The sequence below is a fragment of the Aristolochia californica genome, unplaced genomic scaffold (genome assembly GCF_029961685.1).
Source record: "Aristolochia californica isolate CCGP_79_NKW_82.1479 unplaced genomic scaffold, dmAriCali1.0.hap1 SCAF_336, whole genome shotgun sequence".
Lineage (NCBI taxonomy): Eukaryota > Viridiplantae > Streptophyta > Magnoliopsida > Piperales > Aristolochiaceae > Aristolochia > Aristolochia californica.
The window spans coordinates 12,333-24,795 of record NW_027182033.1 but is presented as its reverse complement, the minus strand read 5'-3'; the positions used below and the strand labels follow the sequence as shown (position 1 = coordinate 24,795).

The 12,463-nt window shown below is 38.2% G+C and overlaps 1 non-coding gene across 1 annotated transcript; it reads right to left on the bottom strand.

The window, feature by feature from the left end:
• Nucleotides 1-469: 469 nt before the first annotated feature.
• Nucleotides 470-541, bottom strand: TRNAC-GCA (transfer RNA cysteine (anticodon GCA)). The gene has a single exon. It is a non-coding gene; the product is annotated as a tRNA-Cys (tRNA).
• Nucleotides 542-12,463: the final 11,922 nt, after the last annotated feature.

The window sequence follows — 12,463 nt, the reverse complement described above, 5'->3', positions numbered from 1 at the left end:
CAGTGGGCACCACCCTAGTAAGGTAGGGTAATTAGGAAGTATTGATAGTGCTTCCTATAATCTCCCTCAGATCCTAGAATAGAAGCAAGGATTGGATTTACATTTAGGAACCGAACCCCCTTTCCTTCGGCTACCCCGATTTTAGGTATCTGACTTTCGTAGTTCTGAATCTCACAATTTCAGTTTTACTATCGATTCGATTGATAAATCAAATACAAAGAAATAGCCGAACCAACCAGTAATCAGTTCATAAATCGGTTTTTTTTCATATTGATACCCGATTTTAACCATAACCAAATGATAAAAATTCAAGTCTTTTTTTTTTATAGAACCTCTGTATTCTTAAAATACAGTATCTACAACCCTAGTCATGCTTCTGTCAGGCAAGAATTTTGTGAGTTCTATTAGCATATGTGAGTTCTATTAGCATAGAAGGATAAGGTATTCCGAAGCTTTTCTTTTGTTGATCAGGCGACACCCGGATTTGAACTGGGGAGAAAGGGATTTGCAGTCCCGCGCCTTACCACTCGGCCATGCCGCCAAAATGATCCAAAATAGACCTAACTCTTTCTTTTTTTTTTTTTTTTGGGGGGGGGGGGTTACTCAACCTTTTTTTGGTTTGAGTTGGATTTTTAAAACGGGTTTCTTTATCCCTTTCCAAAAGGGATCCCTGGGTCCAGGGTTCTCTTGATTGTATAGTGTTTCAAAACATAATATTTTTTTTTATATTGAAACAGAAAAAAGATATTTCTAGGCACAGAGTCCAAAATTCAGAGTAAATTGGAGCCATTAATTATTTCCTGTGAATTCATGAACAGTTCTTGGATTTTGATCTAACGTTTTCTTTCCTTACCTTAATAATTAAATTAATAACATAAGAAAACAAAAAAGTTGATACACGACTAATCAGTATCAATTGTTTTCAATTTCAATTATAACAACATATATGTGTATATGTAAACCCTCGAACATAAATTGTTACACGCATACCTAGTCCTATCCACCTTATCTTATAGGGAATTGTCGTGCTTGAATTTTGCATTGAATATTTTTCTATTGAATAAGTTGAATCTAAATTGGAAATTCGCATATAGCACCCCGAAAAGAGGGGATATGCAGATAACTAGATAGCTATATCTGGATATACTTATACAATGCCCTTTACGCACTTCAATCGTATTCTACTAATTCTACTAACACTAACAAGAGCTCCCTCTTCTCTGTGAATCCTTTTTTGAACAATGGTGGAATCAATGAAATAAGTTAAGTGCTAAAATAAAAACCAACTCGATACTGTTCCGGATTATTCTGTCTTTATCTCATTCATAGAGAATGGATCAAATCATGAATCTATTTCTGGTACCCAATCTTATTTCTGATACCCAATCTTATTTCTGATACCCAATCTTATCGTAATATCATAATAACAGGTAGAAATTGGATCCATTTGTATATTCTATACAAGACTCCATCAGTCTAAGCTAAGGGGCAGAATTTTGTTTCAAGGAATGTTTTATTAATCCATCTCCATTTGGATCCGTCGAAAATTATCTCTCTTTAATTCCTCCGTCTATGCCAATTTCATAGGTCTATGGAATTGGATAAAATTTCATGTGATTCAGTAAAAAGAATATACATTCCATCATTGCTCGATCGATCTATATGGTTCGATAAAGACTTAACCAATAATGGGATTTTTTCAATAAATGGGAAACTTAATTAAGATGCTCCGGATGAAAATGAGGGAATGTCTACAATACCTGGATTTAGTCAGATACAATTTGAAGGATTTTGTAGGTTCATTGATCAGGGCTTGACCGAAGAACTTCATAAGTTTCCAAAAATTGAAGATACAGATCAAGAAATAGAATTTCAATTATTTGTGGAAACATATCAATTGGTGGAACCCTTGATAAAAGAGAGAGATGCTGTGTATGAATCACTCACGTATTCTTCTGAATTATATGTACCCGCAGGATTAATTTGGAAACCCGGTAGAGATATGCAAGAGCAAACCGTATTTATTGGAAATATTCCTCTAATGAATTCCCTGGGAACCTCTATAGTAAATGGAATATACAGGATTGTGATCAATCAAATATTGCAAAGCCCCGGTATTTATTACCGTTCAGAATTGGACCATAACGGAATTGCTGTCTATACCGGCACAATAATATCAGATTGGGGAGGAAGGTCAGAATTAGAGATTGATAGAAAAGCAAGAATATGGGCCCCGCGTGAGTAGGAAACAAAAAATATCTATTCTAGTTCTACTATCAGCTATGGGGTCGAATCTAAGAGAAATTCTGGATAATGCTTGCTACCCTGAAATTTTCTTGTCTTTCCTGAATGAAAAGGAAAAAAAAAAGATCGGGTCAAGGGAAAATGCCATTTTGGAGTTTTATCAACAATTTGCGTGTGTAGGTGGGGATCCAGTATTTTCGGAGTCCTTATGTAAGGAATTACAAAAGACATTTTTTCAACAAAGATGTGAATTAGGAAGGATTGGTCGACGAAACATGAACCGGAGACTGAATCTTGATATACCTCAGAACAATACATTTTTGTTACCACGAGATATATTGGCTGCTGCGGATCATTTGATCGGAATGAAATTTGGAATGGGCACACTTGACGATATGAATCACTTGAAAAATAAACGTATTCGTTCTGTAGCAGATCTGTTACAGGATCAATTGGGTTTGGCTCTGGTTCGTTTAGAAAATGTGGTTCGAGGAACTATATGTGGAGCAATCAGGTATAAATTAATACCGACTCCTCAGAATTTGGTAACTTCAACTCCATTAACAACTACTTATGAATCCTTTTTTGGATTACACCCTTTATCTCAAGTTTTGGATCGAACGAATCCATTGACACAAATAGTTCATGGGCGAAAATTGAGTTATTTGGGTCCTGGAGGATTAACTGGTCGAACTGCTAGTTTTCGGATACGGGATATCCACCCTAGTCATTATGGACGTATTTGTCCAATTGACACGTCCGAAGGGATCAATGTTGGACTTATTGGGTCCTTAGCTATTCATGCGAGGATTGGTTATTGGGGGTCTATAGAGAGTCCATTTTATGAGATATCTGAGAGATCTAAAGAGGTACTGGTGGTTTATTTAGCACCAAGTATAGATGAATACTATATGGTAGCGACAGGAAATTCTTTGGCCTTGAACCAGGATATTCAAGAAGAACAGGTTGTTCCAGTTCGATACCGTCAAGAATTCCTGACTATTGCATGGGAACAGATTCATCTTCGAAGCATTTTTCCCTTCCAATATTTTTCTATTGGAGCTTCCCTCATTCCTTTTATTGAGCATAATGATGCGAATCGGGCTTTAATGAGTTCTAATATGCAGCGCCAAGCAGTTCCGCTTTCTCGGTCCGAGAAGTGTATTGTTGGAACTGGGTTGGAACGCCAAGCGGCTCTAGATTCGGGGGTTTCTGCTATAGCCGAATGCGAGGGAAAGATTATTTATACCGATACTGACAAGATCATTTTATCAGGTAATGGAGACACTATAAGCATTCCATTAGTTATGTATCAACGTTCCAACAAAAACACTTGTATGCATCAAAAACCTCAGGCTACGCGGGGTAAATGCATTAAAAAGGGACAAATTTTAGCGGGTGGTGCGGCTACTGTTGGCGGTGAACTCGCTTTGGGAAAAAATGTATTAGTAGCTTATATGCCATGGGAAGGCTACAATTTTGAAGACGCGGTACTCATTAGTGAGCGTTTGGTATATGCCGATATTTATACTTCTTTTCACATCCGGAAATATGAAATTCAGACTCATGTGACAAGCCAAGGTCCTGAAAGAATCACTAGGGAAATACCCCATTTGGAAGCTCATTTACTCCGCAATTTAGACAGAAACGGAATTGTGATGCTGGGATCTTGGGTAGAAACAGGTGATATTTTAGTAGGTAAATTAACGCCTCAGGCGGCGAAAGAATCATCGTATGCTCCAGAAGATAGATTATTACGAGCCATACTTGGCATTCAGGTATCCACTGCAAAGGAAACTTGTCTAAAATTACCTATAGGGGGAAGGGGCCGGGTTATTGATGTGAGATGGATCCAGAAAAAAAAAAAGTCCAGTTATAATCCAGAAATTATTCGTGTATATATTTCACAGAAACGTGAAATCAAAGTAGGTGATAAAGTAGCTGGAAGGCATGGGAATAAAGGTATCATTTCGAAAATTTTGCCTAGACAAGATATGCCTTATTTGCAAGATGGAACACCAGTGGATATGGTCTTCAACCCATTAGGAGTACCTTCGCGAATGAATGTGGGACAGATATTTGAATGCTCTCTCGGGTTAGCGGGGAACTTGCTGGACAGACATTATAGAATAGCACCCTTTGATGAAAGATATGAGCAAGAAGCTTCGAGAAAATTAGTGTTTTCTGAATTATATGAAGCCAGAAAGCAAACAGCAAATCCATGGGTCTTTGAACCCGAGTATCCAGGAAAAAGCAGAATATTTGATGGAAGAACAGGAGATCCTTTTGAACAACCTGTTATAATAGGAAAACCCTATATCCTGAAATTAATTCATCAAGTTGATGATAAAATCCATGGGCGCTCCAGTGGACATTATGCACTTGTTACACAACAACCCCTTAGAGGGAGGGCCAAGCAAGGGGGACAACGAGTAGGAGAAATGGAAGTTTGGGCTCTAGAGGGATTTGGTGTTGCGCATATTTTACAAGAGATGCTTACTTATAAATCCGATCATATTAGAGCTCGCCAGGAAGTACTTGGTACTATGATTATTGGAGGAACAATACCTAACCCGGAGGATGCTCCCGAATCTTTTCGATTACTCGTTCGAGAACTACGGTCTTTGGCTCTGGAACTGAATCATTTCCTTGTATCTGAGAAGAACTTCCAGATTCATAGGAAGGAAGCTTGATCGGAATGAATCCGAATTTTTCTTCTATGATCGATCGGTATAAACATCAACAACTTCGAATTGGATCGGTTTCTCCCCAACAAATAAGTACGTGGGCCACCAAAATCCTACCTAATGGAGAAATAGTTGGAGAGGTGACAAAACCCTATACTTTTCATTACAAAACCAATAAACCGGAAAAAGATGGATTGTTTTGTGAAAGAATCTTTGGACCTATTAAAAGTGGAATTTGTGCTTGTGGAAATTATCGAGTGATCGGAGATGAAAAAGAAGACCCAAAATTTTGTGAACAATGCGGAGTCGAATTTGTTGATTCTCAGGTACGAAGATATCAAATGGGATACATCAAACTGGCATGCCCAGTGACTCATGTGTGGTATTTGAAACGTCTTCCCAGTTATATCGCGAATTTTTTAGATAAACCCCTTAAGGAATTAGAAGGCCTAGTATACTGCGATGTGTGATTTGATCGAAATCTTGATTTTACAGATTCGGAATGAGAAACTGTCACCCCATTCAATCCGATTGGGATGCCCCCGACTCTGACATGTCTCTTTGGAGGAGGAACATGAAGCTCAGAATTATGGGTGTATTAAATACTTCCAAATAGAAAAGGGAATTGATCCATGGTCGATTCCATAATAGATAAATCGGAATTGCTAGTTATACCTCGTGAAAAAAAAAACTTCTTTCGTGGAATTAGCCATTCCATTTGTTTTCGAAAGAGATTCCATTCAAGTAAACAAATATGGCATGGTTACAGGAGTTTATCCATCGCATATATGCTTCAAAGGATATCATAGCATAACCATCGAGGTGAAGTAGGGACCTAAAAGATCGAATGAAACGATGCATAGACAAGTAAATCCCTTATGAGATGAGTGAGTTCGAAGATATTCGAATTTTTATTTGAATTATTAAAATAAAAGGAATTTCTCATTCGAAGGGAAGTAGACTACTCAAAAATTTCTCATTTCCTTTCTGTCGTAATTGAATTGAATAACTAATTCATAAAGTAAAAGTAAGAATGAATAATGAGATATTGGTTGGTCCTCGCTGTGAACTTGAGTAAGGAGTAAATCTTTATGGGGCTTTCTAGAACAAAATGGGAATTGGAAAAAAAGAACCCCTTTCTTTATTTGATGTAACTACTTGAGCCGGATGAGAGGAAACCTTCACGTCCGATTTTTAAGGGGGGAATTCATAGGAACCTATCCCAATTTTTCTTTTGCTAGGCCCGTTGCTAAAAAACCCACTTTCTTACGATTACGAGGTTCATTCGAATATGAAATCCAATCCTGGAAATACAGCATCCCACTTTTTTTTACTACCCAAGGCTTCGATACATTTCGAAATCGAGAAATCTCTACTGGAGCGAGTGCTATCAGAGAACAATTAGCCGATCTGGATTTGCGAATTATTACAGATCATTCATTGGCAGAATGGAAGGAATTAGGGGAAGAGGGTTCCACCGGGAATGAATGGGAAGATAGAAAAATTGGAAGAAGAAAGGATTTTTTGGTTAGACGCATAGAATTAGCTAAGCATTTTATCCGAACAAACGTGGAACCAGAGTGGATGGTTTTGTGCTTATTACCAGTTCTTCCTCCCGAGTTGAGACCCATTATTCAGATAGATGGGGGTAAACTAATGAGCTCGGATATTAATGAACTCTATCGAAGAGTTATCTATCGGAACAATACTCTTACTGATCCATTAACAACAAGTAGATCCACACCAGGGGAATTAGTAATGTGTCAGGAGAAATTGGTACAAGAAGCCGTGGATACACTTCTTGATAATGGGATCCGCGGACAACCAATGAGGGACGGTCATAATAAAGTTTACAAATCGTTTTCAGATGTAATTGAAGGCAAAGAGGGGAGATTTCGCGAGACTTTACTTGGTAAACGAGTCGATTATTCGGGTCGTTCCGTCATTGTTGTGGGCCCTTCGCTTTCATTACATCGGTGTGGATTGCCTCGAGAAATAGCAATAGAGCTTTTCCAGACATTTTTAATTCGTGGTTTAATCAGACAACATCTTGCTTCCAACATAGGGATTGCTAAAAGTAAAATTAGGGAAAAAGAACCAATTGTATGGGAAATACTTCAAGAAGTTATGCAGGGGCATCCCGTATTGCTGAATAGAGCACCCACCCTGCATAGATTAGGCATACAGGCGTTCCAGCCTATTTTAGTGGAAGGACGTGCTATTTGTTTACATCCATTAGTTCGTAAGGGATTCAATGCAGACTTTGATGGGGATCAAATGGCTGTTCATGTACCTTTATCTTTGGAAGCTCAAGCGGAGGCTCATTTACTTATGTTTTCTCATATGAATCTCTTGTCTCCAGCTATTGGGGATCCCATTTCCATACCAACGCAAGATATGCTTATGGGACTCTATATATTAACAATCGGGAATCGTCGAGGTATTTGTGCAAATAGGTATAATCCATGGAATCGCGGACACTATAAAAATAAAATAGTTGGCGATAATAACTATAAGTATACGAAAGGGAAAGAACCTTATTTTTGTAGTTCCTATGATGCACTTGGAGCTTATCGTCAGAAACGAATCAATTTAGATAGCCCTTTGTGGCTCCGGTGGCGACTAGATCAACGTGTCATTGCCTCAAGAGAACTTCCTAGAGAAGTTCAATATGAATCCTCGGGAACCTATCATGAGATTTATGGACACTATTTAATAGTGAAAAGTGTCAAAAAAGAAATCCTTTGTATATACATTCGAACCACAGTTGGTCATATTTCTTTTTATAGAGAAATAGAAGAAGCCATACAAGGGTTTTGCCGGGCCTACTCATACGGTGCCTAAGCTAAGTAATTATGTGATATCCGGGCGAGCCTCCCTGGTTCAACCGGTATCCTAATTCCTTAATTTCTACGTGAATCAAGATCGAGGAAAGGAAGTCTTCGAATCACTGACTCAACCCCATTGGCGAATCCCACTCAGCGGAATACGGAGGTACTTATGGCGGAACGGCCCGATCTGGTCTTTCACAATAAAGTGATAGATGGAACTGTCATGAAACGACTTATTAGCAGATTAATAGATCACTTCGGGATGGCATATACATCACATATACTGGATCAAGTAAAGACTCTGGGTTTCCGGCAAGCCACCGCTACATCCATTTCATTAGGAATTGATGATCTTTTAACAATACCTTCTAAAGGATGGCTAGTCCAAGATGCTGAACAACAAAGTTTTATTTTAGAAAAGCACCATCATTATGGGAATGTACACGCGGTAGAAAAATTACGTCAATCCATTGAGATATGGTATGCTACAAGTGAATATTTGAGACAGGAAATGCATCTTAATTTTAGGATGACTGATCCTTCTAATCCAGTCCATATAATGTCCTTTTCGGGAGCTAGAGGAAATGCATCTCAGGTACACCAATTAGTAGGTATGAGGGGATTAATGTCGGATCCCCAAGGACAAATGATTGATTTACCCATTCAAAGCAATTTACGCGAAGGACTTTCTTTAACGGAATATATCATTTCCTGCTATGGGGCCCGCAAAGGAGTTGTGGATACTGCTGTACGAACATCAGATGCTGGATACCTCACGCGTAGACTTGTTGAAGTAGTTCAACACATTGTTGTACGTAGAACGGATTGTGGCACTATCCGAGGTATTTCCGTGAGTCCCCGAAATGGGATGACGGAAAAAATTATGATCCAAACATTAATTGGTCGTGTATTAGCAGACGATATATATATGGGTCTACGGTGTATCGCCGCTCGAAATCAAGATATCGGGATTGGACTTGTCAATCGCTTCATAACTTTTCAGGCACAACCAATATATATTCGAACTCCCTTCACTTGCCGTAGTACATCTTGGATCTGTCGATTATGTTATGGTCGAAGTCCCACTCATGGTGACCTGGTTGAATTAGGGGAAGCAGTGGGTATCATTGCGGGTCAATCAATTGGTGAACCCGGGACTCAACTAACATTAAGAACTTTTCATACTGGTGGAGTATTCACAGGTGGTACTGCAGAACAGGTACGAGCTCCTTTTAATGGAAAAATTAAATTAAATGAGGATTTGGTTCATCCAACACGTACACGTCATGGGCATCCTGCTTTTCTATGTTATATAGACCTGTATGTCACTATTGAGAGTCAAGGCATTATTCATAGTGTGAATATTCCACCAAAAAGTTTTCTTTTAGTTCAAAATGGTCAATATGTGGAATCAGAACAAGTGATCGCCGAGATTCGCGCTGGAACATCCACTTTGAATTTTAAAGAAAGAGTTCGAAAACATATTTATTCTGATTCAGAGGGAGAAATCCACTGGAGTACCGACGTGTACCATGCACCTGAATATACATATGGTAATGTTCATCTCTTACCAAAAACAAGCCATTTATGGATATTATCGGGGGATCCGTGCAGATCTAATATAGTGCCTTTTTCCCCCCACAGGGATCAAGATCAAATGAATGTTCATTCTCTTCCTGTCGAACAGAGATATATTTCTGGCCTCTCAGTGACTAATGATCGAGTGAGACACAAATTGTTTAGTTCGGGTCCTTTCGGTAAAAAAGTAGATAGGGGTTTTGATTATTCAAGACCAGATCGAATCATATCCAATGGTCATTGGAATTTCATATACCCTGCCATTCTCTACGAGAATTCTGATTTATTGGGGAAGAGGCGAAGAAATAGATTCATACTCCCATTCCAATATGATCAAGAACGAGAGAAAGAACTAATGTCCTGTTCTGGTATCTCGATTGAAATACTCATAACTGGTATTTTACGTAAAAATAGTATTCTTGCTTATTTCGACGATCCCCAATACAGAAGAAGCAATTCAGGAATTACTAAATATGGTACCATAGAGGTGGATTTCATCCTAAAAAAAGAAGATTTGATTGAATATCGAGGAGCAAAAGAATTTAGGCCGAAATACCAAATGAAAGTAGATCGCTTTTTTTTCATTCCCGAAGAAGTGCATATTTTACCCGGATCTTCGTCCATAATGGTACGGAACAATAGTCTCATTGGAGTAGGTACACGAATAGCTTTAAATACAAGAAGCCGAGTAGGTGGATTGGTCCGAGTGGAGAGGAAAAAGAAAAAGATTGAACTGAAAATATTTTCAGGAGATATCCATTTTCCCGGAGAAACAGATAAAATCTCTCGGCATAGCGGCATCTTGGTACCACCAGAAACGGGAGAAAAAAATTCTAAGGACTCAAAAAAATTGAAAAATTGGATCTATGTCCAACGGATTACACCCATCAAGAAAAAGTATTTTGTTTCGGTTCGGCCTGTAGTCACATATGAAATAGCCGATGGCATAAATTTAGCAACGCTTTTCCCCCAGGATCCGTTGCAGGAAAGAGATAATGTGCAACTCCGAGTTGTCAATTATATCCTTTATGGAAACGGCAAACCCATTCGAGGAATCTCTCACACAAATATTCAATTAGTTCGAACTTGTTTAGTATTGAATTGGGACCAAGGACGAAATGGTTCTATAGAAGAAGTCCATGCTTCCCTTGTTGAAGTAAGGACAAATGATCTGATTCGAAATTTCATAAGAATTGACTTAGTTAAGTCCCCTATTTCGTATACCGAAAAAAGGAATGATAGGGGAGGTTCGGGATTGAATCTCGATAATGGATCAGATCGCACCAATATTAATCCTTTTTACCCCAAGGCGAAGATTCAATCACTTACCCAACATCAAGGGACTATTCATATGTTGCTGAATAAAAATAAGCAATGCCAATCTTTTCTAATTTTGTCATCATCTAATTGTTCTCGAATTGGTCCATTCAATGGTTCCAAATCTCTCAGTGTGAGAAAAAAATCAATTAAAGAAGATTCCACGATTGCTATTAGCAATTTGTTAGGTCCCCTGGGTACTGTATCTAAAATTGCGAATTTTTATTCATCTTACTGCTTAATAACTTATAATCAGATCTTCTTAAATAAATATTTGCGACTTGAGAATTTAAAACAGCCTTTCAGAGCTATTCAATATTATTTAATAGATGAAAATGGGGGAATTTACAATCGCGATCCATGTAGTAACATCATTTTGAATCCATTCGATTTAAATTGGTGCTTTCTCCATCACAATTATTGTGAGAAGACATCCACAACAATTAGCCTTGGGCAGTTTATTTGTGAAAATGTATGTATATCAAAATATGGACCGCGCATAAAATCTGGTCAAGTTATAATTGTTCATGTTGACTCCTTAGTAATAAGATCGGCTAAGCCTCATTTGGCCACTCCGGGAGCAACCGTTCATGGCCATTATGGAGAAATTCTTTATGAAGGAGATACATTAGTTACATTTATATATGAAAAATCGAGATCGGGTGATATAACGCAGGGTCTTCCAAAAGTGGAACAGGTGTTAGAAGTGCGTTCAATTCATTCAATATCGATGAACTTGGAGAAGAGGGTTGAAGGTTGGAACGCACATATAACAAAAATTCTTGGAAATCCTTGGGGATTTTTAATTGGAGCTGAGCTAACCATAGCGCAAAGTCGTATTTCTTTGGTTAATAAGATCCAAAAGGTTTATCGATCCCAGGGGGTGCAGATCCATAATAGGCATATAGAGATTATTGTACGTCAAATAACATCAAAAGTGTTAGTTTCAGAAGATGGAATGTCTAATGTTTTTTCACCCGGAGAACTAATCGGATTGTTGCGAGCGGAACGCACAGGGCGCGCTTTAGAAGAAGCAATCTGTTACCGAGCCATTTTATTGGGAATAACGAAGGCATCTCTGAATACTCAAAGTTTCATATCTGAAGCGAGTTTTCAAGAAACCGCCCGAGTTTTGGCAAAAGCCGCTCTACGAGGTCGTATTGATTGGTTGAAAGGCCTGAAAGAGAATGTTGTTCTGGGGGGTATGATACCTGTTGGTACCAGCATTTAAAGGATTAGTGCATCGTTCTAGGCAACACAACAACATTCCTTTGGAAATAAAAAAGAAGAATCTATTCGAGGGGAAAATAAGAGATATTTTTTTCCACCACAGAGAATTATTGGGTTTTTGCATACAAAAGACTTTCCATGATACAGCAGAACAATCATTTACAGGATTTAATGATTCCTAATAAGAGCATATTCATTCTTTTCTTTTAACTTTGAACTATATATCTATATATATATGGTATGTATGGTCCAGTCATTTGATTTGTTAATGTTAATAAAGATAATAACGAATAGAAAGTAATTAATGACTTGGACCGTGTATCAACGGCCAATCCCTGGCAGAAGGTTCCGTCGGAACAATTATTTATTTCAAGGTACCTTGTTTCTTAACAAAAAAAAAGGGAAAGTGTGGGGTGAAATGACAAGAAGATACTGGAACATCAATTTAGAAGAGATGATGGAAGCGGGAGTGCATTTTGGTCATGGTACTAGGAAATGGAATCCTAGAATGTCACCTTACATCTCCGCAAAGCGTAAAGGTATTCATATTACAAATCTTACTAGAACGGCTCGTTT